Below are 6,773 nucleotides of genomic sequence, written 5' to 3'. Positions count from 1 at the left end.
CACCCACTCACTCGTATGCTTTCTCCGATGTGCACAATATGCCACACGTTTGGCGCAATAAAACTGTCTTATATTGTAACTGCGCAGAGGCCACAGCGGCACCGACGACAGCGACCAGAAATTTTGGCTTGGATTAACCAAGAAATCGACATAGAAATAAATGTCTTTACTAGCTTCTAGCAATGCACGAAAGTATGTAACCGAGTGACGAATAATAATATCGGCACAGTTACATTTCTAAATACCTCTTAAAATGACCTCCACATTGACCCTTTCCTTGTGTGCTCGAATAAAGCCTCGGTTTTGCATTATCAGCGAAACAAAATCTTGACAGTAAAAAGTTAAACCTGTTAGGGAATCTTTAGGCGAAGAAGTCTAAGTATGAAATACGGGAATTATGAATAGCCATCCGCTTAGACAAACAAGCACTATAGCACATGAGCGTGGAATTTTCCTTTCTATCGTCCCTTCGTATACAACTACAGCGGTAGAGGTACTGTACTGACTAAGCGATTTCAGATTCAAGTGACTGCTCAGATGAACTGCTGATGCAAAAATAATTTTTTTGTGTGGCGCAGAAACGTACAACGAATGGTCAGCCGGAGCAATGTACAGAATTTTCTTTATGTGAGAATATGCTAGGTAAGTGGACATTGAATAATTGATGTGAGGTCGAGAAAACCACGAGTTCGTGACCTCTTCGGCGACCAGCCGTTTCAGATATGGTACTCTATCGAGGTACACTTGATGTTTCATGATGCCACATTGCATTGTTGCCTAAATATGGACGCATGCCCTCACGTTTCAGCGCCGGCGCTGAAACGTGAGTCATTCGGCAAGATGCCAACTGTGTAGGCGCGTACTTACTCCGGGCTCGCAACCAATCGTAGTCGCTGTGCTCCTGCCGGGGAGGAAAAGGGAACGAAAGGGTCTCGCACGCGCCGCGCCGACATGATAGAATGATGGAAAGAGGTACTTGAAACAATGACAGAGAGAAACAAAGGAAGAATGGAAGTGGTAGGTCGGGCACGCGCACACCTAACGTCGCATGCCTCCATTATCCTGATAGGTGAAGGGCTCCTGGATTTGTTTTTCACTGCTATATCTTAGCATTGTCTCATCTTACGAAATCATGTTTCGGTATGTCCAACGATATGTTATTGAATACTACCCTGTCAAATTTACTTCTTGGCCCTTCGATTTCACAATAACACGCTGTCTGCAAAAGCGGTGCACATGACATCGACATCTAAAGATAACATCAACAAAAGTGAAAATTTAGTTACGTGATTTCATGCCGGTGAGTCAGCTAGTTTATGCTTCGTATAATATCTGATTCGTTGGGCATAATAATTTGGTTTTTTTGCTGATAGCGAGAGTTTCGCGCTTTTGCAACGTCGTGTTATTTTTAGATGTGAAGTCATTATGGAAGAATAAAGAAAGAAAGTGGCTATTCCCTTAATAGGCCTTCGTATGAAGCTATCGCCCTCCTAGTTTCTGCACTTAGATTTTATTTCACGGCAACGCTATCCTCTCCCATTACCCGTAAGAACAAAAAAAAAACTGTGCAACGAACTTCCGCTGCAACGAACAGCGTTGTACTACGCCGTTCACTCGACATTAAAAAGAACGTGCCTTGCGTTGCCTACGCCTCTGAACACCCACGACGCCACGGCGCAATACGGCTCCACACGTCTCGTTCCGGCGAGTGTGCTTTGTTATTTTTCACAGGCTTTCTGTTTCGCGCTTCTGTATCACGTACGAGGATATCCGGTGAACAGAGTCACGTTGTAAGGGCACAAAAGAAGGATTCGCGGAGTTCTAAGCATTGATGTTTGCTCGGCGACATCGTTTATTAAGGAGCACTCATAGAAAAAGCAGGTCTTTGCGAGCAATGTACATAATTCAGAAGTCACATCGCCCTCGTGAAAAAGCATTAGGTGGAGTGCTAACAGAACCCTTTGAGTCCATTTTATTTTTGAAGAGCCCTTAGTCTTTAGTCGCTGCTTTAATCACGAAGGAAACGCAGAAACCACTCGAGGAACAGAAAAAAAAGTTGTTGGAAATCTTTGGATATTCTTCACGGAGAAGTATGTTGCTCTACGTTAACATAACGATGAATTCGCATATCGTGCCATATGGTGGCCGCTGTATCAATTGACGAAGCAATGCGCGGATCGTCGCATCACTTGGCGCAGACGCAGGGTCGAGCTGGTGGGGTCAATAGGACCCAGGCGAATTGCAACATATCGGGCATCTCAACGCGCCATAAAAATAGAGGAGCTGGCGCTGACCAGACACAGAGACACGTCAACACGTTTATGGCGTTATGGCTGGAGTAGCGCAAGGTAAAGTTGCTGAGTACCACAGTGCCCCGGAATGTTGATGACACTTATGCACATGAAAAATTTTTAGTGATTGCGTAAGTTTCTACAGTAATCTTTCAGTGTCTCTACCTTTGTTTGTTTGCAGCTGATTCTGCGTTTCGAAGCCTATAGACGAACGTAATAAATATTAGTGGTAATGGTGATGGGTTTCTCTGCCAGAGGCCCTTGTTCCAGTGGCATGTAGAGTTTTAAAGCGTCTTTTAACGGGAAGGGCTTCAGCAAAAGGTTTAAATTGACGTTTTCTTTTACTTTTTTCAAAAAAGTTGAATGTCATTTTTGATATTTTATTTATGTAGATATACAAAACTGCGGTGCAGAAAAAATTACGTCTTTATCCGTTTCCCTTACAAAGTTATGGCTTTCTGCATAACTTCCTTCACACCAAAAACGACAAATTCGGAAAAAAATTTTTCTTGTTGATCTCGAAACTTTATTTTCAGCAATTTTAAATGCGCAAGAGATCGCATCCTTTGAATAAACCAACAATTATTACTGAAACTTTCAATGCTTCTTTGTTCGTCGTTCTTTCTTACACTGTGCAATGACTAAGAATAATTCAACACCGTGAATAAGTTTTGATATTAGAGTGTTTTTATCAAAGTGCAATCGCCTGAAAATTTACTTTTAAAATGTTTGCACGCTAAGATACCTCATAATGTAACAGCACAAAGGTGATGGTTCATTTGTATATATATATATATATATATATATATATATATATATATATATATATATATATATATATATATATAGAGAGAGAGAGAGAGAGAGAGAGAGAGAGAGATATTTGAACTGTGTTGACAAGCTATTTGCTCTTCGTGTGGCAGAATCGGTAGTAATAACTGCTGGCGTAGTTGGCGCAATTTTCATATGTAAACTTAATTAGTTATTATCCGAAGTCCTCCACTACAGCGTCTCAAAGCTTGAGTCGCTTTGTGGTGTTAAACCCTCTAAAACGAGAAAAAGCTTATGTCCTCTTGTGTTTCGTAAATACGGCTGATATTGCCTAAAGGTCGCTAAATGATGACAAGTGTTAGTTTACGCTAGCTAACAGAGCTTATATACTTTTGTGTTTTCGTAAGAACACCATGTCCATTCATTCAAAATTAAGTGATGCTCTTCGATTTTATGTATTGCCCTAGCATTTAAATTCAGCATGAGCAAAGGGCCACGATCAAGTTATATGTTCGTCGCATGTTCGTTGTGTGGATAATATACATGAATAATATACGAGGATGCACAATCTATGGCGCAATTTCTCTTGTTTTCGGAACTATATGAGCCGTTTCAGTACTTTTCATAAGATATTGTCACGTGGTCGTGACGTCGACGAAGACAGCAGTCGGCGGTTGCAGGATGAAACTGTTTATTTGGCCGAACTTGTGGCCGGAAAATGAGAACTAGCGCTACAGCAATACACGCTGTACAATGATAGCGGCGAACAGGGCGTCGTCCGTCGATCAACTGACAAGCGGTCAAGCGCGTCGGCTTTTATACAGGCGCTATGGAACTTTCCAGCAATATCGCTGATGGCGGCGTTATCTCTCGAGAAAGCTGGAACATTCGCGTGCGGCGCGCAATCTTAACAAAACGATCTACCAAAATCGTGAAGCTTCTCGAACACTGCTTCGGGGCCAGCGTCGAGCGTTGATAACCGTCCTTGCTGGTCAAACTCGAACAAATCAAAATAAAAGAAGAAGCGGGCGTGGCATTGCCCCCCTCTGAAAAAGCATCGTCCCGATGCTTGCAACATGGAAAGGAAAAAAACAAGTGCATACACAAATAAATTACAATAACAAAGGAAAAAGTAGAGTCCCCAGGTTCGCTAACGCGCAAAAAAACGGCTTAAGGCGCACGACATGGACGACTTCAGGTCGTGCGCGGCGTCGCTGGGAGTTCGTAATTCCGTCCGGGACGACCTCGTAGTCCAGAGCGCCGTGACGTCGAAGCACCTTGTATGGCCCGAAGTATCGCCGAAGAAGTTTTTCACTGAGCCCACGTCGGCGTATCGGCGTCCAGACCCACACACGGTCACCGGGTTGGTACTCCATGTGGCGTCGTCGAAGATTATAGTGACGGCTGTCGACCCTCTGCTGGTTCTTGATGCGCAGGCGGGCGAGCTGTCGAGCTTCTTCGGCGCGTTGCAAATAGGCGGCAACGTCGAGGTCGTCTTCGTCCGTGGCGGTTGGTAGCATTGCGTCGAGCGTCGTTGCCGCGCTCCTTCCGTAGACCAGCGTGTACGGCGTCATTTGCGTCGTTTCTTGCATGGCCGTGTTGTATGCGAAGGTCACATACGGAAGGATGGCATCCCACGTCTTGTGTTCGACGTCGACATACATGGCCAGCATGTCGGCGATGGTCTTGTTTAGCCGCTCGGTGAGGCCATTGGTCTGTGGGTGGTACGCTGTGGTCCTTCGGTGGCTTGTTTGGCTGTATCTCAGTATTGCCTGAGTTAGGTCAGCCGTAAACGCCGTACCTCTGTCGGTGATGAGGACCTCTGGGGCGCCATGACGCAGGAGGATGTTCTCAACGAAGAACTTCGCTACCTCGGCGGCACTGCCTCTGGGTAGGGCCCTTGTCTCGGCGTAGCGGGTGAGGTAGTCGGTAGCTACGACGATCCATTTGTTTCCGGTATTGGACGTCGGGAACGGCCCCAGTAAGTCCATCCCAATTTGCTGGAACGGCCGTCGAGGTGGCTCGATAGGCTGCAGAAGTCCGGCTGGCCTAGTCGGCGGTGTCTTGCGTCGCTGACAGTCCCGGCAGGTCTTGACGTAGCGAGTTACGTCGGCGACAAGGCGCGGCCAGTAGTACTTTTCCTGTATTCTTGCGAGCGTCCGAGAAACACCCAGGTGTCCAGACATCGGGTCGTTATGCAGAGCCTGGAGGACCTCTGGTCGCAATGTCGAGGGCACTACGAGAAGGGAATCGGCTCGAAGCGACGAAAAGTTCTTCTTAAGGAGAACACCGTTGCGCAAGAAAAACGACGTCAGTCCTCGCGTGAATACCTTGGGAACGACGGTGGTCCTGCCCTCGAGGTATTCCACAAGGCCTCTGAGTTCTGGGTCCGCTCGCTGTCGTTCGGCGAAGTCTTCGGCACTTATGGTTCCCAAGAAGCAGTCATCCTCCATGTCGTCCTGCGGCGGTGGGTCGACGGGGGCGTGGGACAGGCAGTCAGCGTCGGAGTGTTTTCTTCCGGACTTGTAAACGACGGTTATGTCAAATTCTTGAAGTCGTAGGCTCCACCGTGCGAGGCGACCTGAAGGGTCCTTCAAGTTAGCTAGCCAACACAAGGCGTGGTGGTCGCTCACAACTTTGAAGGGCCGGCCGTAGAGGTAGGGGCGAAACTTCGATGTAGCCCAGATGATGGCCAGGCACTCCTTTTCTGTTGTGGAGTAGTTGATTTCTGCCTTTGATAGCGACCGGCTAGCATAACTGATGACCCTTTCGAATCCGTCGGTCTTTTGCACAAGGACGGCGCCGAGTCCTACGCTGCTTGCGTCGGTGTGGATTTCCGTATCGGCGTATTCGTCGAAATGCGCAAGTATTGGAGGCGTCTGCAGGCGTCGTTTCAGTTCTTGAAATGCTTGAACTTGCGACGTTTCCCACCTGAATTCGACGTCGGCCTTCGTGAGTTGCGTCAGTGGCTCGGCGATCCGTGAAAATTCCTTGACGAAACGTCTGTAATAGGCGCACAAGCCGAGAAAACGGCGTACGGCCTTCTTGTCGGTGGGCGTCGGGAAGTCAGCGATGGCAGCTGTTTTCCGCGGGTCCGGGCGAACACCATCCTTGCTGATCACGTGACCCAAGAACAAGAGCTCCTCGTATGCGAAGCGGCACTTTTCAGGCTTCAAGGTGAGTCCGGAGGTCTTGATTGCTTGAAGTACAACTTCAAGGCGCCGAAGGTGTTCGTCGAAGTTTGAGGAAAACACAACGACGTCGTCCAAGTACACGAGACACGTCTGCCACTTTAAGCCGGCCAGTACTGTATCCATAACCCGTTGAAAAGTCGCAGGTGCGGAGCAAAGACCAAAGGGCATGACCTTGAACTCGAACAGGCCGTCTGGTGTTATGAAAGCAGTCTTTTCCCGGTCTCTCTCGTCGACTTCTATTTGCCAGTAACCGGTCTTGAGGTCCATCGATGAAAAGTACTTTGCGTTGTGTAATCGATCCAGGGTGTCGTCTATCCGGGGAAGGGGATACACGTCCTTCTTCGTGACTTTGTTCAGGCGACGATAATCGACGCAGAAACGTAGAGTCCCATCCTTCTTCTTCACTAGCACCACCGGGGATGCCCACGGACTCTTCGACGGCTGAATGATGTCGTCGCGTAGCATTTCGTCGACCTGTTTCTTCACGGCCTCGCGTTCTCGCGTCGAAACTCTGTAC

This window comes from Rhipicephalus sanguineus, chromosome 2 (assembly GCF_013339695.2).
Source record: "Rhipicephalus sanguineus isolate Rsan-2018 chromosome 2, BIME_Rsan_1.4, whole genome shotgun sequence".
Taxonomy (NCBI): Eukaryota; Metazoa; Arthropoda; class Arachnida; order Ixodida; family Ixodidae; genus Rhipicephalus; species Rhipicephalus sanguineus.
The sequence above is the reverse complement of the archived record's forward strand: the minus strand, read 5'-3'. Positions refer to the sequence as shown.